Raw genomic sequence first — 24,914 nt, forward strand, 5'->3', positions numbered from 1 at the left:
TAAAGATAGTTGGTCCTTTAAGAGGAACTTTAGAAACTTTTTCTTCAAGAATCCATTGCCAATTATGTAAAAGTCTGGTTATCTTTAATGGAGACCCATGTGTAAAATTTGGAGCCATGGCTAATAAAATTTGCCACTCTGGGATGGTCTCACACCACACATTAATTTGTGTATTGGTGTAAAAGGTGTATATCTCATCAGGTCTTTCCCCAAATAATTGTACTGCTCGCTTAATGGCCTTTAATAAAATCCTAGCCACAAACACTGGGTAAGGAGTAAGGCTTTGTTCTGGTTGTGCTGGGAGGTTCACCCACTCTATCACACTGTCTCCTTGATGAAGGACTGCTGTGGGTGTCTCTTGTGTGGCAAAAACTGATATTTCCAAGGGTTTTTGAGTGACTCTTTCAACACATTGGATAAAGCCAGTTCAACTTCTCTCAAAGCCTCTTGAGCTTCTTTTGTAAGCTGGCATGGTGAATTTAAAGCACTGTCTCCCCTTAAAATGTCATATAATGGTTGTAACTGATAGGTAGTCAAGCCTAACATGAGTCGCATCCATTGGATATCTCCTAATAATTTCTGAAAATCATTTAAGGTGTTTAGCTTCTCTGTTCTTAAGGACAGTTTTTGTACTATAAGCACCATAGGGTATATACTTCGTATCCTAAATATTGAAAAGGAGCATGTCTTTGAATTTTCTCTTCAGCTATGTATAATTTGTATTATCTTAGTGTTTCTATGGTCTTTTGTAGACATGCTTCTAGCATTTGTTCCTCAGGTGCACATCCCAATATATCATCCATATAATGTAATAGCATAACTTTTGGAAATGCTTTTCTTATTGGAGCAAGAGCAGCAGCAACATACATTTGACACATAGTGGGGCTGTTTTTCATTCCCTGTGGCAAAACTGTCCATTCATATCTTTTATAAGGCTCAGCTAAGTTAACACTGGGCACTGAAAAAGCAAATCTTTTCATATCCTCCTTATCCAGAGGGATAGAATAGAAACAATCCTTAATATTGATAACCCAAAGAGGCCACTCTCTAGGCAATTGAATAGGAGATGGAAGTCCAGGCTGAAGAGTTCCCATAGTTTCCATCTGTTCATTCACTTTTCTTAAATCAGTGAGCATCCTCCATTTTCCTGATTTCTTTTTTACAACGAACACTGGGGAATTCCAAGGACTTAGAGAAAGTTGTAAATGCCCTTGTTCAAGCTTCTCCTGTACTATATCTAATAAGGCCTGAATTTTATCGCTACCTAAGGGCCACTGTTCTATCCACACTGGTGTATCAATTTTCCATTGGATAGGAACAGGTGAAAGTGTCGGCAGGCCTTCAACAGCAGCCCTGCTTAAAAAACAGAAGTACTCATGTTTAACCCTAATTGTTGTAAAATGTCTCTTCTCCACAGATTGATGGGGGTTTTTTCAACTATAAAAGGAGTAAAAACTCCTGTTTTGCCTTCAAAAGTCCATCTCATAGGGGCAGCACTAACTTCAGCTGTTATTGATCCTCCTATGCCAGATATGTAGGTGTCTGCTTTAATCTTTGGCCAGTGACTGGGCCAATTGGCACCTCTAATAACTGTATGATCTGCACCTGTGTCTACCAATCCTTCCAATGGTAGGCCATTTATATAGATCGTGAGCATAGGTCGGTCAGCTATTACAGCTGCTGTCCAGTATATTCCTGGATTTTGTGGTCTGGAGTCAGAATCTGGGTGACTATCACCAGGTTGCTTATTAGGATTCTGTATGAGTAAACCTGATGCTACTACTTCTCCTGGGTGATAAGTCACACATTGTCTACCTATATTAGTGACTGGGATATTATCTACACATTCCCCAGTTTCCCACATCAGTGTGTGGATGGACACTGTTTTACACGTACAAAAAGGAGGTGAAATGGTCAAGCCTACTGTGCCTGGAGGTAAGGGATCCATAGGCTGGAGAGGAACAGATTTCACCTCTCCAGGGGGTATCTCAGTTGTCCCAGCTGCATACAGCTCTATTCTCCCCAATTGTATTTCCCTTCTGCCATCAGGTTACTTCCTGGCTGGTTGACTGTATATTCCCCTTCTCCCATCATATGGCTTTCTGGCTGATTGGTCATGTCTGGGTACTGGACTTCTAGGTATTCTCTGGGTGCACCATTGGCTGCCATCATGCCCCAAGTGTTTTTTGCCTTGGGCCCTGGGGCTGGGCCCCTCATTACATTTCCCGGAATCTGTCTATATTCTGAGGCCCAATGGAAGCCTCTGTTGCATTTTGGACATGGGGTATTGAGTCTTGTTCTCCCACCTTGTTTTCCCATTCTATCTCTATACCAACACTGAGCTTTCAGATGCCCTACTTTTCCACACTGAAAACATCTACGAGTCTCTCTGGAAGTCCCTTGCCAAGAGGGACTCTGTCTTCCCATGTTTGGATTTTGGGAAGTCTGCATCATAGCCTGGCTATAAAAGGTATCTGTGCCCACTGTGGCACAGCATCTTATGACCTCCTCTAAAGGAGCATCCTTGCTCAGTCCTAGTATAGTTCTTCTGCAAACCTCATTAGCATTTTCCTTAGCAAGTTGCCTTATCAAAATGTCTGTTATTGGATTTTCTCCATTTGTTCTTGTGATAGCTGTCTGCAAACGTCCCACAAACTCAGCAAAGGGTTCATTTGGCCTTTGTGTTATTTTTGTGAAGGCCCCACCCTTCTCGTCTTTATTGTGGAGAGAAGCCCACGCTTTGATAGCATTAGCAGCAATTTGCTCATATGCTGCTATAGAATAATTAATCTATACTGCGACATCTGCATAAGGACCTACACCTGTTAGTAGGTCATAGGTGATTGCAGCATGAACTCCACTTTGACTATTTTGTTGGGCTTGTATCCTACAGAGCTCACTATATTCAGAAAGCCACAAGTAGTTATGTCCAGGTTCTAGGCATATCTTTGCTATAGATTTCCAGTCATTAGGGGTCAAGATTTCAAAAGCCAAATTCTGTAATAACATCTTAACATAAGCTGATGTAGCCCCATAAAGAGTGCAAGCTTTTTTCAGGTGTTTGAGGATATCTATATCAAAAGGAGAGTATCTTCTACTTTCTTGACCTGAAGAATTAAACTGTTGAATAACGGGAAAAATATGGAATTGAAATTCCAATACATTTCTTCCTTCTTCTTTGGCCTTAATTAGTCCCTTTTGCAATCTACTCAAAGGATCAGCTGGAAGCTGGGGGGGGAGGTGCTGGTGCTGTCACTGCTCCCCCCACTACCCCTCCTCCCTCCATCCCGGAGGGTGGAGTTGATGGAGGAGAGTCAATTACCTGCTCCTTAGGTGGGGCTGAAGCTGCCTCAGATTCACCCCGCCCTTGAACCTCACTTAAGTCTCCATGCCCTGTGGGGATATGGCCATTAATCTGTTCTTTGTCTTCCTCCTTTATCTCCGGCTTCCCCATTTGGCTATTTCTAGAGTTTTTTCCTTTTCTCCTAGAACTTATACGGTATCTTAAGGCTAACTGTATCATATTGTATAAATAGAATGCCTCGATGGAAATTGAATGAGGACCAGTTTTCACTGTTATATGCAGAGATCTGTTGACCAACCAATGCCCAGTTATCTAGAGAGATTTGCTCTTCCTCGAAGAACCAAGAGGAGGTGTGTTTTAATGTACTCAGAAGTGTAGCTGCCTGTTCCCAAGTTATAAGTAGCCCTTGATCTTCTATCAGCTTAAGCAGGCTTTCTATAGCACCACTCCTGGGTGGGGCAGGGGGTGGGGGGGTTGGGGTGGGGGATGGAGAATCTTTACCTAGGAACTGTCCCATTTCAGCCAAAAAGTTACTAGTTTAGTCTTTAAGAAAATAAGTTCCCTGTTTGTCTTATACTCACCTAAGTTCCTGGTCACTGGAAACTTCTTCAGTGAAAGCAGGGTCCTTGGTTCCCACGCTTGGGCGCCAAATGTAATGACCACGTATTTAAAATCAGCTGGAGTCAGGAATTCAGGTTAAGGGAAAAATCTTCAGTCTTTATTGAAGTGAAGAGATGAATAAGGATTGTGATAGCAATATGGGCAAGAAAGATTGCGATAGCAATATGGGCAGCTGCGACAGGAAGCCAGCTAACAAGAGAGAGATCTGAGCTAAGCAAACCATCGCAATGGCAATGCCAAAAGTCTCTCCTTCCCCTCCCTTTTCCACTTCCCTGCCTCCACCCATCAAAATCGTCATTTCCTATACAACACATCAGGACTTGCACAAAGAGTGGGTGGGGGCCATTCTCTCTCCAAGCTTATCTATTAATAGAGTATGGTCCAATTACTATTTTCCCTCATGTGCTTGGGACCTCAGTGCATCAACTCAAGTCTCAGTCCATTACAGAGAAGGACTGGAAATAAGATATTCCATTTTTGACCATCCTCCCAATGGCTCTCCTGCATCCTACACTCCTCCACTAAGATCAAGACTGGGTCAGAATAAAGACTCTCTACTCTATTCCTGACCATTCTCATAGTATCTATCCTGCTGAGACCAAGGCCTATCCAAAGGACCTCCCTCCAGAAAGCTAATCTGCACATTACAACAATCAATCCCTATAGTTCTTTTTCTGGATGGAGATGGCATTTTCTATGCAAAGCCTATTAAGATCGCCTTGATTACTGAATCACACAGAAGAAACAAGTCTTTCATAGTTTATCATCATATATTTTTGCTGTTATTCTTTACAATGTATCCCTGGTTCTGCTTGTTTCATTCAGCATCAGTTCAAGTAAATATTTCCAGGCTTTTTAAACTCAGCTTGTTCATCATTTTTATACAACAATATTCCAATTATATGAAATATTCCTTCACATACCACAACTTGTTCAGCCATTTCCCATTGATGGGCATCTACACTTTTTCCAATTCTTTGCAACCACAAAATAGCTGTTACTAACATTTTTGCACATATGGTTCCCTTCCCCTCCATGATTTCCTAGGGATACAGATCCAGTAATAGTGCTGCTGGGTCAAAGGGTATGTACAGTTTGATAGCCTTTTGGGAATACTTCCAAATTGTTCTCCAGAATGGTTGGATCATTTCACAACTCCACCAACAATGTATTAGTGATCCAGTTTTCCCATATCTCCTACAACATTTATTATTATCTTTTCCTGTCATCTTAGTCAATTTAGAGATATGAGGTAGTACCTCAGAGTTGTTTTAATTAGAATTTCTCTAATCTATAGTGATTTAGAGCACTTTTCATATGACTATAGATGGCTTTAACACACACACACACACACACACACACACACGCACGCACGCACACACATATATAAAAGAAATGAGAGCTTTATTACAAATATTGGCTATAAAATATTTTTCCCAACATTGTACTTCCTTTTTAATCTTGTTTTTGTTGGGACTTTTTGCATGTAAAATCTGTTTAATTTAATGGAATACAAGTTGTCCATTTTGCTTTTCATAACATTCTCTAGTTCTTTTTTTTTTCTTCTCTTATTGCTAAAGCTAATATTTCTAATATTATGTTGAAAAATAATGGTAATAATGGGAATCCTTGTTTCACCCCTGATCTCACTGTCCAGCTTCTCTTCATTATAAATAATACTTGCTTTTGGTTTTAGATATATACTTATTATTTTAGGGAAAGCTCCCTTTATCCTTATGCTTTCTAGTCTTTTTAATGGGAATTAATGCTGTATTTTGTCCAAAGCCTTTTCTGCAAATATTGAGATTATCATATGATTTCTATTGGTTTTATTATTGATATGATCAGTTATGGTAATAGTTTTCCTGATATTAAATCAACCTTGAATTCCTAGTATAAATTCCACTTTGTCATAGTGTATTATCCTGTTTATCAGTTGGTGTAATCTCTTTTTCTTAATATTTTATTTAAGTTTTTTGCATCTAAATTCATTAGGGAGATTGGTCTTTCTCTGTTTTGGCTTTTCCTGTGGTTTAGGTATCAATACCATATTTATGTCATAGAAGGAATTTGGCAGTACTTATTCTTTACCTATTTTTCCAAATAATTTACATAGTATTTGAATTAATTGTTCTTTAAATGTCTGGTAGAAATCATTTGTGAATCCATCTGACACTGGAGAGTTTTTTAAGGGAGTTCATTAGTGACTTGGCAATTTCTTTTTTTTTTCTAAAATGGAACAATTTAAATAATTTGTTTCTTCTTGTCTTAATATGGGTGGTATACATTTTTGTAAATATTCATCCGTAAGTCATGTCAGACTTACTGGCATATAGTTGCACAAAATAGCTCCTAATCATTCTTTAATTTCTTTTTAATTGGTGGTTAAGTTCATCCTTTTCATTTTTCCTTCTTGAATTTGATTTTATTTTCCTTTTTCTGATCAAATTTGATTTATCTATTTTGTTATTTTTTCATAAAACCAACTCAGTTTTATTTATTAGTTCAATAGTTTTCTTCGATTATATTTTATTAATTTCTTCTTTGAGTTTCAGAATTTCAAATTTGTTATTTAATTTTAAAAATATGTTCTCGTATTTATTTTTTTAGTTGCATGCATGCCTTACTCATTGATCTCTTCTTTCTCTATTTCATTCATGTAATTATTTAGAGGTATAAAATTTCCCCTAAGAATGGTTTTGGCTTCATCCCATAGGTTTTGGTATGTTGTTGCATTATTATCATTCTCTTAGATGAAATTATGGATGGTATCTGTGATTTATACTTTGACCCACTTATTCTTTAGAATTAGATTTATCTAATTTCCAATTGGTTTTTAATCTGTTTCCTTGGCTCTTTATTGAATGTAATTTTTATTTCATTGTGGTTTGAAAAGGAAGTATTTACTATTTTTGCCTTTCTACATTTGATGTATATGCTGTAACAAATGATCAGTTTTTGTATAGGTACTATGTTCTTCTGAGAAAAAGGTATATTCCTTTCTGTCCCTACTCAATTTTCTCAAGAAGTATATCATATATAGGTTTTCTCAGACCCCTCTAGTTTCTCTTTGGTTTATTTTATGGTTAAATTTGTCTGACTCTGAGAGAGGAAGATTAAGGTCCCTCACTAATATAGTTTTGCTGCCTATTTCTTTTTGTAACTGGCTTAAACTCCCTCAGAATTTGGCAGCTCTACCAATTGATCCTTATATATTCAATATCATTACTACTTAATTGTTTATGATACCCTTCGTTATCTCTTTTAATAAGATCTATGTTTACTTTTGCTTTATCTGAGATCAGAATTGCTAGCCCTGCTTTTTTCATTTCAGCTGAAGTATAAAAAATTCTGTTTCAGTCTTTCACTTTTACTCTTTATGTGACTCTCTATAACATAGTGTTGGATTCTGTTTTTTAATCTACTCTGCTATTTGCTTATGTTTTATGAGAATTCATTCCATTCATATTCACATTTATCATTACCAGCTTTGTATTTTCCTCCATTCTATTTTCTCCCCTGTATATACTTTTGTTCTCTTTCTACCCAGTCTTTGGTTATGTGTTTTTTAAAACCATCTCACCCACTATCTTATCTCCTATTATTCCTCCCCCTTCTTTTGGTATTTTTTTTAAATCTACTTCACCCACTACCTTATCTTTTAACAACCTTTTCTCCCTTTTCTTATCTTTTCTTCAAATGTTTCTGTCCTCGTTTCTATCCTATTCCACTCTTTTGTTTTCCTCTTTCTTCTACTACTTCTTTATAGGATTAGATAAATTTCTATACCCAACTGAATGATTAAATTATTCCCTCATATAGACAAAACTGATGAGATCAAGCTTCAGACAATACTCATCCCCTCCTCCCTTCTTTTTTAATTTTTATAATTTATTTAAATTTTTTAAATTTATTTTTATTAAAGCTTTTTATTTTTAAAACCTATACATAATTTTTCAACATTAACCCTTGCAAAACCTTGTGTTCCAATTTCCCCCCTTCCTCCCACCTCCTCCTGTAGATGGCAAGTAATCCAATATATATTAAATATCGCAAAATATATGTTAAATCTATTACTATGCATTCCTATTTATGCAATTATCTTGCTGGACAAATAAAGTGAAATCAAACAGGAAAAAAATGAGAAAAAATAAAATACAAACAAACAACAACAAAAAGAGTAAATATGCTATGTTGTGAATCACACTGAGTTTCCACAGTTCTCTCTCTGGGTCTAGATGGCTCTCTTCATCACATGATCATTGGAACTGGTCTGAATCATCTTATTGTTTAAGAGAGTCATAGCCATCATAATTGATCATCTTATAATCTTGTTGCCATGTATAACAATTTCCTCGTTCTGCTCATTTCACTTGACATCAGTTAATGTATGTCTATCCAAGCCTTTCTGAAATTATCCTGTTGATCATTTCTTATAGAACAATATTCCATAACATTCAAATACCATAAATTATTCAGCCATTCTCCACCTGGTAAATATCCACTGTTTCCAGTTTCTTGTCATTACAAAAAGGGTTGCCACAAACATGTGGCAATGTGGCACATGTGGGTCTCTTCCCCTCCTTTCAGATCACTCTCAGATATAAGCCCAGTAGAAACACTGCTGGTTGAAAGGATATGTACATTTCGATAGCATTTTGGGCATAGTTCCAAATTGCTCTCCAGAATGGTTTTTCCCTCAATTGCAATAGTTTTGTAATTGTAATAATTTGTGCTTCTTCATGTGGTCTGATTTGTCTACTATACCTCCCCTTTCCTCTTTTCCCAGTACAGATCTTTTCCCAGTCCTTAATGTCTTTTTTATGTCATCACACCAGAGTCCATTCGCAATAAACTCTTCAGTCAATGTAATGTCCTCCACTCTGCCCCAGTGAAAGATATAGTTCACAAGAATTAAAGATATCATTTTCTCATCTAGGGGTGTAAACAGTCGCACCTTTACATAACATATATTTTCCCCTGTTTAACTTTCTATACCTCTCTTGAGTCATATGTGTGATGATTTAATTTTCCTAGTTAGTTATGATTTTAGAAATGATTGAAAGTCTCTTACTTTATTGAAGATCCATTGCTTCTCCTAAAAGATGATGCTTAGTCTCATTTAGTAATAAATTCTTGGTTGTAACCACAGCTTCTTTGACTTTTGAAATTTAGTATTCTGAAATTTAGGATCCTTCAATGCTTTATTGTAAATGCAGCTAGATCCTGAGTTTTGACTATTGCTCCTTGATATTTGAATTGTATTTTTCTGGCAGTGTGTAGTATTTTTTCTCTTGAGATAATAATTCTGGACTTTTGCAACAAAATTCCTTGGGATTTTTCTTGTGGGATCTCTTTCTGAATGTGATCAATGGAATCTTTCAATGTATATTTGCCTCTCTGTTTCTAGAATACTGGTGCAGCTTTCCTTGATAATGTCTTGTAGAATGCTTTCCAGGCATATTTTTTTGGTTATGGCCTTCAGATTAACCAATAATTCTTAAATTCTCTTTTGGACCTATTTTTCTAGATCAGCTATTTTTCCAGTGATGTATTTTATATTTTCTTCAATTTTTTTATTTTTTAAATTTTGTTTGATTAATTGTTGATATCTCATAGAATCATTGCTTCCATTTGCCCTGTTCTAGTTTTTAAGATGTGATTTTCTTCAGTTAGCTTCTTTTCCCATTCAGTTAATTCTAGTTTTGCAGATGTTATTTTCTTTAATGGATTTTTTTCACTTTGCCAATTGTATGTTTTAAGGAATTGCCTTCATTTTCCAAGCTATTTACTCTTTTTTGCATACCTCTCATTCCTTTTCTCATTATTTACTTTTACCTCCCTAATTTGTCTTTTAAAATATTTTATGAGAACTTCCAAGAAAGTTCTTTGGGCTTGAGAATAATTCATATAATTCCTTAAAGTTCTACTACTTTGCCTTCCTCTGAGTTGGTATTTTGGTTTTTCCTGTCATCATAGCAGCTTTCTGTGATAAGATTCTTTTTTGTTACTTGCTCATTTCCTTCCCTTTTTATTGGTATTTGCACTTTTTTGTTTTATTTTTAAGGTCAAGCTATGCTCCTGGGATAAAAGGAGAGCTGTTCCAAACATCTTTTTTTTTTTTAATTAAAGCTTTTTATTTAGAAAAAACATGCATGGGTAATTTTTCACCACTGACCCTTGCAAAGCCTTCTGTTCCAAATTATCCCTTCCTTCCCCACACCCTCTCCCCTAAGTGGAAGGTAGTCCAATACATGTTAAATATGTTAAAATATATGTTAAATTCAATATATGTATACATATTTATGCAGTTTTCTTTCTGCAAAAGAAAAATCAGATCAAGAAGGAAAAAAACTGGGAGAAAAAAAAATTCAAGCAAATAACAACAGAAAGAATGAGAATGCTATGTTGTGTTCCACAATCAGTTCCCATGGTCCTCTCTCTGGGTGTAGATGGCTCTCTTCATCACTGAACAAGTGGGACTGGTTTGAATCATCTCATTATTGAAGAGAGCCACATCCATCAGAATTGAACATTATATAGTCTTGTTGTTGCCATGTATAATGATCTCCTGGTTCTGCTCATTTCATTTAGTATTAATTCATGCAAGTCTCTCCAGGCCTCTCTGAAATCATCCTACTAGTTGTTTCTTACCAAACAATAATATTCCATAGCATTTATATACTATAATTTATTCAGCCATTATCCAATTAATGGGCATCCATTCAATTTCCAGTTTCTTGCCATGATAAAAAGGGCTGCCACAAATATTTTTACATATGTGGGTTCCTTTCCCTCCCTTAAGATCTTTTTGGGATATAAGCCCAGTAGAAATACTACTGGGTCAAAGGATATGGACAGTTTGATAATTTTTTGAGTATAATTCCAAATTGCTCTCCAGAAAAGTTGAATCAGTTCACAGTTCCACCAGCAATTATCAGTGTCCCAGTTTTCCCACATCTCTAACATTCAATTTTTTTTCCTGTCATCTTATCCAATCTGACAGGTATGTACTGGTATCTTGGAGTTGTCTTAATTTGCATTTCTCGTATCAATAGTGATTTGGAGCATCTTTTCATATGACTGCAAATAGTTTCAATTTCTTCATTTGAAAATTGTCTGTTCATATCATTTATCAATTGGGGAATGATTCAAATTCTTATAAATTTGAGTCAATTCTCTATATATTTTAGAAATGAGGCCTTTATCAGAAATCTTTGAATGTAAAAATGTTTTCCAAGTTTATTGCTTCCCTTCTAATCTTGGCTTTATGAGTTTTGCTTGTACAAAACCTTTTAAATTTAATATAATCAAAATTAACTAGTTTGTGATTAATAATGATCTCTAGTTCTTCTTTGGTCACAAATTCCTTCCTCCTCCATAAATCTGAGAGGTAAACTATCCTATGTTCTTCTAATTTGTTTATAATATCATTCTTTATGTCTAGATCATGAACCCATTTTGACCTATATCTTGACCCTTAGGTGTGTGTCAATGCCTAGTTTCTGCCATAGTTTCCAATTTTCCCAGCAGTTTTTGTCAAATTCTTATACCACAAGTTATGTCCCAAGCTTCCTATGCAAGTCTGGGCCTTAACTTTAAGCACAGGATCAATCCCCTTGTATTTGCAGGAAATAGTTTTATCTTCTCTTTCCAGGAAACAGCCAGGTTATGCAGAATTTTTCTTCTTAGCTAGTACTGGGGACTGCCCTACGGGGTTGCTCCACTACTGAGGCAGTAACGAAAATCTCAGCTGGTGATTTTCTGTGTTTAAGACTCTCTTACTGACTCCCTTCTGTTTGAGCTGGGCTGAATACCCTTTTCACCCCAGTGAGACAGAACTTTCTTGAAATTTTTCCAATCTGTCTTGAGTTGGAGAGTGGTTTCATTCCATCCATTCCTGTTTAGAGGTCTGGTTTCATGTGGTTTTCATGGGAAACTGGGAGAGCTGGAATAGCTTACTGGCTTCACTTTGCCATATTGGCTTCACCCCTGGAAGTCTTCAACTGCAAGACATTTTTTTTGTATTTTATAGATATTTTGAATAAGGTTTCATTTTCTATTTTAATCTATTATGGATTTTGCTGTATTACAAAAATGTTTCTGATTTTCATGTTTGCTTTTCCTGCTGTTACTTTTTTGAGGTAATTAATTGTATCATTTTATTTGCTGATTTTCTAATATTTCCTAAATAAATCAAGGTTCAGTCAGCATACTGATCTTATCTTATGATACAAACATAGAATGATATTCTATCCCGTTTTCCCAAATCAACTTCCCCGACAAAAACAAACAAACAAAAAGTAAGCAAATACTACTCTGTTACTTTTGAAATTTGTATGGCATTCCAGGGCAAGGTATTTTTTTTCCTGAATTCTTTTTTTTTTCATCAAATTTAAAATAACATATATGATCTTAAATAATTTTGCTAAATAGAACTTTAAATTTGCCTTTATTCTAACTTAAACTTCTTCATTTGTGATTTAGAAATATAAAACAATATATATATATTGCTAGTTATTTTCTTAGATTTTTATCCCCTGTCAACTTCTGGGATTTTCTAGTGTCATTCTTTCTATATACATACATTATTGATTTTATTTGTGATAGCAATTTTTGTATAGTTATCAGCCAGTATGTATTTATTAGACAACTAGTATATGCCCATGCTAAGTGCTGGAGATAGAAGGAAAAAAGTCAATATGTCCCCATCTTACTTTTTTATAGTGTTTTATTTAACCCCATTTATGTGCAAAGACAATTTTTAGCCTCTTTTTATTATTTTATTTTTCTAGTTACACATGCATATTAACTTTTTTAGTACATATTTCTTTATGAATTATTTTGAGAGAGAAAGATTAGAACAAAAAGGAAAAAGCCTGAAAGAGGGGAAAAAACAAACAAATAAAAAGAAATGAATATAACATGTTGATTTATATTCACTCTCCATAGTTCTTTTTCTAGATGTGCATGGTGTTTTCTGTCTTATTTATTGGGATTGCCTTGGATCATTGAACCATTGAGAAGAACCAAGTCTTTCAAAGTTGATCATTGCACAATCTTGCTTTTACTGTGTACAATGTATTTCTTTTTTGTTTCACTCAACATCAGTTTGTGTAAATCTTTCCATGCTTTTCTAAAATAAGTTTGTCCATCAATATAGAACAACAATATTGCATTATTACCATTCATTTTTACACAGTTTTGACTTCCAATTTTGCCGTTCCTCACATCCCTTCCATTTTCTTAAGACAGTAGAAAATTTTACATAAGTTATACATGTGCTATTATTTAAAACATGTTTCCATATTAGTGACAGTTGTAAAAGAAGAAACAGATTGAAAGAAAAAAAAATAACACAAAATAAGATAAGTTAAAAAGAAGTTTGCTTCAATCTGAATTCAGAATCCATTTTTCTTCATTGGCATATAGAAGTATTTTTATTCACAGGTCCTTTATATTTGGATCATTGTGTTGCTGAGAACAATTATATTCATAGTTGATCATGACATAATTTTGCTAATACTGTGTACAATGTTTTCCTGGTTCTGCTCATATCACTTTGCATTAGTTCATACAAGATATTCTAGGTTTTTTTTTTTTTTCTGAAATCTATCTGTTCATTTCTTATTGCATAATAGTATTCCATTACATTCATATACTACAGCTTATTTATTCATTCCCAAATTGATGGGCATTCCCTCAATTTCTAATATTTTGCCATGACAAACAAGGATGTTATTAAAATTTTGCACTTGTAAGTTCTTTTGTCTTTCTTTTATTTCTTTGGGAGATAGTCATATTGTTAGATAAAAGTGTACACAGAAGTGCCAAATCAAACTACCAAGGATTGGCTTTATGCCCTATGGAAATTGCTTTCCAGAATCTTACAACTTTACCAACAATGCATTAATGTCCCAATTGTCCCACATCTTCTCCAACATTTATCATTTTCCTTTTTGGTAATATTAGCCAGTTGGATAGAACTTGCCTCTGAATTGCTTTAATTTGTTTTTCTCTAATCAAAAGTGATTTAGAACACTTTTTCATATCTCTATAGATTTGATTTCTTTATCTGAAAACTGCCTACCAAAATTTTTGACTGTTTATTAATTTGGAAATGACTTGTGTTCTTATAAATTCAGTACCCTATGTATTTGAGAAATGAGGCATTTATCAGAGCACATGATAGAAAGATTGTTTCCCAATTTTCTGTTTTCCTCCTGATCTTGGTAGCATTGACTTTGTTTTTGCAAAAGCTTTTTAATTTAATTTAATCAAAACCATCTACTTTATAATTTGCAATACTCTGTTTCTCTTTCTGTCTCTGTCTGTCTCTGTCTCTCTTTATCTGTCTTTCTCTGTCTTTCTCACTTTCTCTCTCTCTCTCTCTCTCTCTCTCTCTCTCTGTCATGAACTGAAACTCACTTAATTTCTCCTTTTGGAATTTGGATATTATACCACTTGATGCACATATGTACATATGTTTAGTACTGATATAATGTCATTGTCTATGGTACCTTTAAACAAGATGTAGTTTCCTTCCTTGTCTCTTTTAATTTGATCTATTTTTGCTTTGGCTTTGGCTAAGATCAGGACTACAACCACTGTTTTTTTTTTTTTTTTTCTTCAGCTGAAGTATAATTGTTCTCCAGCTCCTCAATTGTACACTCTCTGTGCTTTTGTGTTTCAAGTGTGGAAAATGTCTTCATCTTTCAAGAAACTTACATATTATTGACAGAACAATATGCATATATAGGAAATATTTGTAAAAATGAATACCAAGTAGTTTAAGGAGGCATTTAATTATCAATCGTGAAAGATCAGAAAGGTTTAGTGCAGAAGATGGCACTTGAATTCAGTTTTCAAAGGATTCTGAGAGTTGGAAGTAAGGATAGATAACATTCCAGGTATAAAAATCATGCACTATATAAACTCAGAGATAAGGGATGGAGTGTTAAGTATGAAAAATATTAAATAATAATTATGCCTAGCTTGCAGTTTGTGTGGAGAGATGTAATATATTAGAAGAATGAAAAGATAAGAAGGGGTCAAGTCATGGAGAGGTTTAAATGATAAAAATAAAAGTTTATATTTGCCATTAGAGATAATATAGAGCCATTGGAATTTATGGCATACAAATGAAACATGATAATATTTACACTTTGGGAAAAATCACTTTGCCAGATGGGTGGGATTATTTGAAATTCAAAGACCAAATAGGAAGCAATTATAGATCACGTGATAGGTGATATAAATCTGAATTGGAGGGGAGAAGGCAACTATGTGAGTAGAGAGAAAGGGATATACATATACATATACATACATGTATATATATATATATATATGAGATATCAAGATAAAAATGATAAATTCTGGAAATGACTGGAGATGGGAAGTCAATGAGAAAGAGGAATAAAGAATTTATAAAGGCATTGCTCACTGAAGATCCTTTGGATATATTGGCATAAATAATGGTCTATCCTAAGAGACTGAAACTAGGTAATCATAAAGTTAAAATAGCTACAAAAAGAGAATAAAGAATCCAGGGAGAGAAACTGCTCAATTATAATATTGTCAAGCCAGAGGGATCAAAAATATTAAGGGTTTAGAACAAATCATTAGATTTTACTATGACATTTTTGTTAAGTTTAAAGGGTATTATTTTAATTGACCAATTCTCAACTTCAGCTTAGGCTGCATGGGATTTAAAAAAAAAAAGGTTAGAGAAGAGAAAGAAAAAGCAATGGGTGTAATTTACTTTTTCCAGGAGATTAGCTAAGGAAAAGAGGAGAAATATAGGCTGTTAGCCAATTGACTCTAGTAATTATCTTTTTTAAAGAAAATGGCTAAAATGTATCTTTTTCTTTTTCTTTTTTTGGAAATATATAGACCTTTTGATTATATGTGCTACTAATGGCATATATTCTACCTAATACAGTTTGAAATGACTATCATTAACCTGCAACTAAAATTAATCTTCATTACATATGAGTTCCTTATTTGAGAATTTTCCTTTTTAATGAAATGTAATTGTAACCCTCAAATCAATACTTAGAGTACATTAGAGATAATTCTCAAAAACACAGAGTAAAAAAAATTTTGAGTTGTGGGACATATACTTTACAGTTGAAGTAGACCAATAGACATCCTGCCTTCTTATTTCAGTACTCATATTATAAATAAGTGTCCTTATCTTAGTCTATTTAATACTGTGTGTATAAAAATTATTTGTTTAAAATGGCTCTCAATCATAGTGCTTAAGTGTTATCTATTGTTTCTCAACACAAGAAGACTCTAGTGGAGAAAATATGTGTGTTAAAAAGGTTTATTCAGGAAGGGCTTCGACTGATATTCGCTGTGAATGTTAATGAACCAACAATACAGTATATCCAGAAAAAAAACAAAGAGGAAATTCCCTATTCTGCATGTGAAGCCATTTTAGAAAGTTCTAACTCTGCTTTTTCCCTTTAGGAACAATGGTTCAAGATTCATACCAAGTTACTGTTTACAGTACCTTATATGACAACCGCAAATTATGGGAATCACCACAATACACACACATGTACACATGCATAATACATACATTACATATACAGATTAAATGTATTTAACTTGTGCTAGGACACATGTGTGTGTGTTAGTATATGCATACTTTATGTGTATATGTATATTTGTGCATACATGTCAGCAGTTACTAAGCATTCACTTATGAGCCATGGTAAGTGATAGAAATGCAAAGAAAGACAAAAATATATTCTCTAACATCAAGAATTCACATTCCAATGGAAGAGATGAGTCAACTTGCAAAGAACTCTATACATACAAGACAGATACAATAAAAGTGAAAGAGAAGGAAGGCATAGATTAGGAGAGACAGGAAGAAGAATGAGAAGAGTTTTCTATGGAAAGTGGGATTTCAGTTGAGCTTTGTAGAAGGTCAAGGAAGCAAAGAGGTAGATATGAGGAAGCAGATTATTCCAGACAGGGGTGACAGCTAGTGAAATGACACTGAGCTTGATGGGAATGGGATGTTTTTTCAGTGGAAGAGTAAAAAGACTAGGATCAAGAAGGAGAATATTTTTTAAAATTCCAAGTTAAAAACTATGTTTATGCATTAGATTTAAGATATGTAATCCTTTGTGTATGCATATTACATATGCATATATATTTACATGATATATATATATATATAATTATGTCAACATTATTTAAAGATAAGGTGTTATTCTTGTTATTATATAGCAACAACAATGACAGACTACAGAATCAATTATTAGACCATTACTTGCAAGATCTGTACTTGTAGAATATTATATACAGATTCAGGAAAATTAAATCTAGGTTTGAGAAGCAAAATTATATACATATTTTGAATGAGGATTAGATTCCATATTCTGGGGAACTGACATAAGAAGGAGAGAGCAGGGACATGGATTTCTTGTATAATAATTTTAAAATAAACAGGCTTATTGTCATACTATCGAGACCATATTTTGCTGTTTATGACACTCTAAGGTTTACAAAGCCAAGTTCACATACTATCATTTAGAAGCAATTTAAGTTACATGAGAGGTAGCCATATGTTTATCCAAAGAACAGTTTAACTGGGCAGTCAACCCTTCAAAATGCAGAAAAATCCAAACTGAGTTGAAAGCAGAAAAATTTATTTGGAGGAAAATCAAACACTAGTGCTAAAGCATCTTAGTACAAAGTGTAAAGGAGCCCATAATATAGGAAAAGAAGGGACAATTTCTGCTTGAAAACCACAAAGGGAAGACTTGGGGAAGAACTGAGTAAATAATGGACTGTCTTTCCCAGGATCAGGTGGGACACAGAAACAGGGTGTTTTGCAGGAACAGTTGCCATAAGGTTGCTTTAGATTAGTTTGGGATGTGCAGTTCAGCAAGCTCAGTCCTGAAACACATTTCAGAGTGAGCAAGTCTTGGGCTCTCTGCTGTTATTAATCGGCTCCTTTCCACAAACATGTATCCTGTACACGTTCCTGGGAAGGTAACTCAAAGAAAACAGACATGTTGATTTGGGAAGGGAGGCTCTCATAGTAGTATGTTATGTATCTCATACTGCTGAGTGTTTACTACCTTTTCTGATCAATATTCTCAACTATCTGCTTTCCCATAAGCTCCTAACCCCCCTTTCCAAAAAGCAACATTCTTAGTTCTGAAATGTGAATTATAATATGTGTAATTGATTGTATATTTGCACTTAGCACACCAACTTCACTTGATGAATGTAGTAACATTAACTAAGGAGGCTGAATGTTGCAAACATCTTGAGAAAGATAAAATCTTCAATAGATGGGTACAAAAGATGCCCAGGATTTCTATAGTAATTGGGGGACGTAATAAGTGATGACTGACGTGTTCTAAAAGCATCAAAACTACACAATATATTGTATAACTATTTCAAATCTATCCATCCATAATAAACTTCTTTCCCTGAGTGAGGTTTTACATTAGTTTCCAATTTTTTTAAATATTGGTCTCCATGAAGACCTTTATAACTGCATACTCTTTGGGTCTTTTCAGCATTGAGAAACAGGAATGCAGAGTTCAGTTAACCACAATCTATTTGAAGACTCAGACTAGAATGGTACCAATATTGGATTATATAATCAAAGGTAGAGATTTTAAAAGCTTTTCCAGGGATCCTACTATAACTGTTATCTCATTTCTATAACATATTCTGCTGATATAGAAAGCAAGACTAAAAATAAGATAATATTTGCTTTGTTAATTATTAAAAGGCTATATGGTATCATAGAGGCAGCTAGGTATTAAAATGAGAAAGAGCTTTTAACTGAGAGTCAGAAAAGACTGAATTCAAATATTTCCTTAGTCATTAACAGTGTGACCCTGAGTAAATTATCTAACTTTTGTCTTTCTCAGTTTCTTCATCTGTAAAATGGGAAATAATAGCACAAAATTTACAAAATTGTGAATTTGCAAACACTTTGCAACTCCATAAAAATGTTAACTAGTCAAGTCATTGTTAATAGTTCTAGTTATAGAAATAGATTAAGTGCTTCACTTAGAGACAAAAAGGCCTGGGTTCAAATTTTTCCTCTGCTATTTAAGAACTAGGAAACCATAGACAAAACACTTAACTTTTCTCAAAATTTAAGCTATTCTATAAGAAAAGTGTTACTAGTTGCCTTTGCAGGAGTTCTGAAATCACCCTTGGTGGGTTGATTATAGTAGGAATTAAGTGGCTTTGTCTATTTTGTTCCACCTTAGTAATTTATTATTTTCTTTGCCTCAATTAATTATACATTTATTGAGTATATATGTAAAGCATTATACTAAGCACAAGGAATAGAAACTAATTTTTAAAAATAAAGTGAAAGAATATGGTTAGTGAATATGGTCAGCTTTCCAGAAATGTAATTAAGTAGAACATGATTGAAATCTTCACTTGATTTGATTTATGGGAGCAAATTTACATGACTTCAGGGACAGCTGGGAACCTGGCAATAATGATCATAGTTCTGAAATCTGTAAGACAGCCTCACTTGTCTGATGTGATATATATTTCAATTGGCTGCATTCTGCCAGTCATATGGAAGCAACCAGAGTAATTTTAAAAAATTAAATAGCCAAAGATGACATGCTACCACAAAGGTTTGGGAGAGAAGAAAAAGAGGGAACTGGCACAGATTGGTTTGCCAAGTATAAAGTACCTGACAATATAATAGAGCAAATCACACAGGAAAAGGAATACTAGTGGTCAGTAACCAGGAATCTTCAAGACAATTGACTTTGTTCTGAAAAATAACAAGATCTAAAAGATAGTAAAGTATAAGGATGAAAATATAGACTAGGGATGGATTGTGATATAATTTAAATCCCAAACAAAAGAATTTATATATGAGAGGGAAAGAAAAATCATTTACTCATTTCTATTCATATGGTACTTAATCTATTCTCCAGATTAAAAAAAATAGATTAGCAGAAATGATTCAACAATTTCATTGTTATTAAGATGTAGTGTATCTGATTGTTGTTGTTCAGTTATTTCAGTTGGGTCCAACTCTTTGTGACAACATTTGCTGTTTTCTTGGCAAAAAACAGTAGAGTGGCTTCCCATTTCCTTCTCCAGCTCATTTTATGGATAAGCAACTGAGGCAAACTGGATTTGGAAACAAAAATTAAGTGCAGCAAAGTGTTCTTTTATATCTAAAATGGATTGATGCTCCTGACTCCAAGTCCAGCATTCTACAATACTATGGTAAATAGGCACATCAAAGAACAATCATTCTTCTGTGTGTTCCCCAAATTTATCAAAAATCCCAAATTGCTACAGATTTATCTCCAAGAATCTTGACACAATTAGTTTGTAGACTATATGTGTGTGTGTATGAAATGCTGCATTAAAGGTTCTCTTCAAAAAAAAGTCCATGAAATACATGTCAAAAATATGTAGTATTCCTTGAAAAATACTAGCAACATATAGAATTTTGTTTAATTTGTTTCTGGTTGTTGATTTCAAATGAGATATTGGAAGATAATTGTTCGTCAAAATTGTTTCCAACAACATGGTGGATGTCTAGTACAGAAACCAAATTGGAGATTTCCCTACAGATGGAGAGTTTATTTAGATCTTTCTTTTGAAGAAAAAAATTGTTTGGGTTTCATCAACATCATTATTATCACAAATCCTCCTAAAGCAAGAGAAAGGAGGGGAAATGAAAATCTATTATACACCTACTATGTGCCAAAAATGATAGATGCTTTCAAATATTATATCATTTAATTTATTATTACTAAAAAGTAATTGGTCTCAGTATCAACACAAGAAGAAGCAAATGAAGGGACTTCTAGATTATGGAACCAATAAGATGCAAGACTAAACATTTTCTCCAGTTTCTATTCTCTTTGTCTCTGTCTCTGTCTCTGTCTCTGTCTCTGTCTCTCTGTCTCTCTCTCTCTCTTTCTCTCTCTCTCTCTCTCTCTCTCTCTCTCTCTCTCTTTCTCTCTCTGTCTCTCTTTCTCTCTGTCTCTATCTCTCTTTGTATCTCTCTCTCTCTCAAAAATGAAATAAGAAAAATATCAATGCTAACAAGAGGAATTTCCTTCAAAAGTAGGACAGTTAAAGCTATTTTTACATAATAAGAAAGCAAAAAAATCAATAAGATAACAAACCAACAGGAGAGAACTCCAAAATTTAAAGTGTTCTTGCAGAACCCTTATTCTGCAAGATTCCACAAATAACCATAGAACTTATACTTTGAAATCTACACAGGATGTTTCACTATCCTTCAATCTCTGTTTGCACATGTTGGCTCTCTGCGTTTTACCTTGAATTCCATTAAGAATGATGTATCTTAATTCTTTTCAACCATGAAAACAGTAAGGGAGAAATAAGATAGAGGAGAATTAATATTCCTCTTTCTTGGGGACATAACTAAGACAGGTAAGGTCAAAATGGCAGAAATGCTATGCATAGCATCAACCCAATATTCCCTTACTAAGGACAACAAGCTTCAGTTGACAATTCAGCCCAGTGAGAAAATTACACATCAGAAAGAATTGGGAGCAGAAGTTTCATTTGGCCTAAAGACTAGTGGACTAAAATCTTTCTGCAGTTACTAATATCATCCCAGAAGTTACTTATACTAAGGAAAAAGGCCAGCAAAAAATAAATTATCTAACATAGGAATAGGCTCAGATGGTTTTGAGGTCCACAAAGCACACCTACCATCAAATGTTGGGGGAAAGAGTATTGAAAAATCAGCTCTTCCTGCTGATTAAGACTAATAAATATCTGAAGATACACCTTAATTAAAATCCAAAAGATTAAGCAAATGTAAATCAATAGAAAAAAATTCTAAAATTAGAATGGATGGAATATTGAAAAAAATTATCTAATTCTAAAAACATATTTCAGGACAAAGAAAATTGATCCCAAAACTAATAAGACAAAAAACTTTGTAGATTCTAAAAAAGAAAAGCATCTCAGCAGAATATTCCATGATGTTTCAAATGAGAAAGCAATATCTTGAAAAAACTGAAAAGAAAACAAAAGGCAGAATTTATTATTCACTTAGTAAAAAAAAAAATAATCCACATAATAGAAAAAATATCTGTAATGCAAATGTATGATCTTGAAAGATTTAAAAAAAAAATAGGTTGGGAATACAAATATATTGAAATGAAGGAAAATATGGAAGCTGAGGAACAAAAAGCAGTAATGTTTATAAAACTAATGATCTATATAAATCAAACCATATTGATCTTGAAGATAAAATAAATTAAGGTAAATTAAGGTAAAGATAAATTAAGGATTATAAGCCTCTTGGAAAAATATGACAAGTCAAAAATTTAAACATAAAAAATTTATATAAACGTGTATACATATAAGAGATGACTGACCAAAACTTCTGAGCACAGAAAACTATTTCTTAAAAAAAAAAAAAAGAATACACATATGTTGGAATCCTTACTAACTGCTAACTAATTAGAGTTGATCTAATCTTACAAGAAGATGTTTTGGCCAGAACCTGAAACAAGGTACTAAGTAGAACTAATTAATACAAGTCTTGTGTTCACACCTTTACTCATTGGAGTCCACAAGTATGCTAGCTTCACAAAGTACACTTTCTAACTTCAAGGGAGTCCACACCTCCCTTAAAGCTCGTTGGGCCAGAGAGCACTATGGGAGAAAACCCATAATCCCATTCTCTCAGAAGAGTCAGATAAATGGCAGAATACATTTTTTCCACTTGGCTGGCTGGTGGCAGATGAAGAGCTTTCAGAGGATAAAGCTACGAATGAGAGTTCAGTGGACAACCAGATTCATCTTCATCTCACACCACTGTAGTTGGTGGCTGGGCTCCCCGGAGGGAGTCAAGAGAGACATTCCATCTCTGTGTTGGTTGGAGACTGAAGAAAGCAGAGGCAGAGGCTGAAAGACAGAACCTTTGGATTTGGAGACATCCGAAGGGCTCTAAGCCTCTAAACCGGCTGTGCTTTGAGAAGAACAAGAACTCCAACATTTGAACTCTAACACACATATTGCCTCCTCCTATATAAACATGTCATTAAGAAGGCAATTATCCACTTTCAAACTCAAAACCGTATACTGATTAAATTTAACAATATCAATTACAAAAACTATATTCCAGAAGTGAACAGTGAAAAGAAATCCATATATAAATAAAGGAAATTCAAATAACACAACACCATTCTGTACCCACAAACAATAACAGAAAAGGGCAAAATAATATATTTCAAAAAGAAAAAGAGTACAGAATGCTGCCCAAAACAATGTGCTTTTCAAGTTTAATTGTTAATTTTATTTTATTTAATAATAACTTTGTATTGACAGAATCCATGCCAGGGTAATTTTTTTTACAACATTATCCCTTGCACTCGCTTATGTTTCATTTTTTCCCCTCCCTCCCTCCACCCCCCCCCCAAGATGGCAAGTAGTCCTATATATGTTAAATATGTTGCAGTATATCCTAGATATAATACATATTTGCAGAACCAAACAGTTCTCCTGTTGCACAGGGAGAATTGGATTCAGAAGGTAAAAATAACTCGGGAAGAAAATCAAAAATGCAAATAGTTCACATTCGTTTCCCAGTGTTCCTTCTTTGGGTGTAGCTGTTTCTGTCCATCATTTATCCATTGAAACTCAGTTAGGTCTCTTTGTCATAGAAATCCACTTCCATCAGAATACATCCTCATACAATATCGTTGTCGAAGTGTATAATGATCTCCTAGTTCTGCTCATCTCACTTAGCATCAGTCCTGAGTCTAATTGTTAATAATAAAGGTGTGAACAGGGGGCAAAACCAAGATGGCAGAAAGAACACATGTGTTATTCTCACCTCTTCCCATGACACTCAGACTACTAGCAAATCCAGCATCTGAATTAGTTCTGGACTGGCAGAACCCACAAATATTGAGAGTGTAACAAATTGCCAGCAGAAGATAATTTCAAAGATCTCTAGAAAAGGTCTTTTTCAAATGGGCACAAAGGGAGGTGGACCAAGTGCAAGCCAGCTAAGCACAGTGCCAGTGCTGACAGTGCACAGTTCCAGGGTGATGTGGGCTCCACTCACTAGAGAATCTATGGGAAGAAAACAACCGTAGCATTGGCTATGATGCCCTGATTGCAAGGTAGTAGATGAGCAGAGAAGTTTTAAAACATACAACATAAATGCAAAAAATAAATAGTGAACCTTGAAACACCAGAATTTCATATGATCTGGCCATGCCCACCCAGCATCAGAAGTCAGTCAACATGGACTCTGTTGGAATCCTTACTAACTGCTAACTAATTAGAGTTGATCTAATCTTACAAGAAGATGTTTTGGGCAGAACTTGAAACAAGGTACTAAGCAGAACTAATTAATACAAGGCTTGTGTTCACACCTTTACTCATTGGAGTTCAATGAGTTCACACCTCCCTTGAAGCTCTTTGGGCCAGAGAGCACTAGCATAAATAGAGCTTCAATGGGCCAGTCAAGGAACTTCTTTAGAGTGAAGAAGCTACAAGTCGAGATTTCACTGGAATGACATGAAGAGTGGTGCTGGCTCTGGAGGCTGAAGAAAGCAGAGGCAGAAGCAAAGGACAAAGCAGCAAGAGCTCTTGGAACCAAGCAGAGAGATAGGCCTCTAAGCTAACCGGGCTATATTGGAGATAATAAAAGATCTGAACTTTGATCACCTGGCTGCGCTTTGAGAAGAAAAAGCTCACCACATTTTGGCACCCGAACAGGGACCGATTCAGATCCATCTGAACTAGATCACAACAGGACTCAGTGCAGCAACAGCTGCTTGTAAAGGAAACTTGGACAATCCCCCTTACACTAAAAACAAATCTCAACTTAAAAAAAAAAATGAGTAAAAAGGCAAAAAGAACTGTGACCATAGATAGTTTTTTATGGTGAAAGAACAGATTTAAAACCCTGAGGAGACTAAAAGCAGATCTTTTCCAAATGAAGCCCCAAATGGTGATA

This window comes from Antechinus flavipes, chromosome 3 (genome assembly GCF_016432865.1).
Source record: "Antechinus flavipes isolate AdamAnt ecotype Samford, QLD, Australia chromosome 3, AdamAnt_v2, whole genome shotgun sequence".
Lineage (NCBI taxonomy): Eukaryota > Metazoa > Chordata > Mammalia > Dasyuromorphia > Dasyuridae > Antechinus > Antechinus flavipes.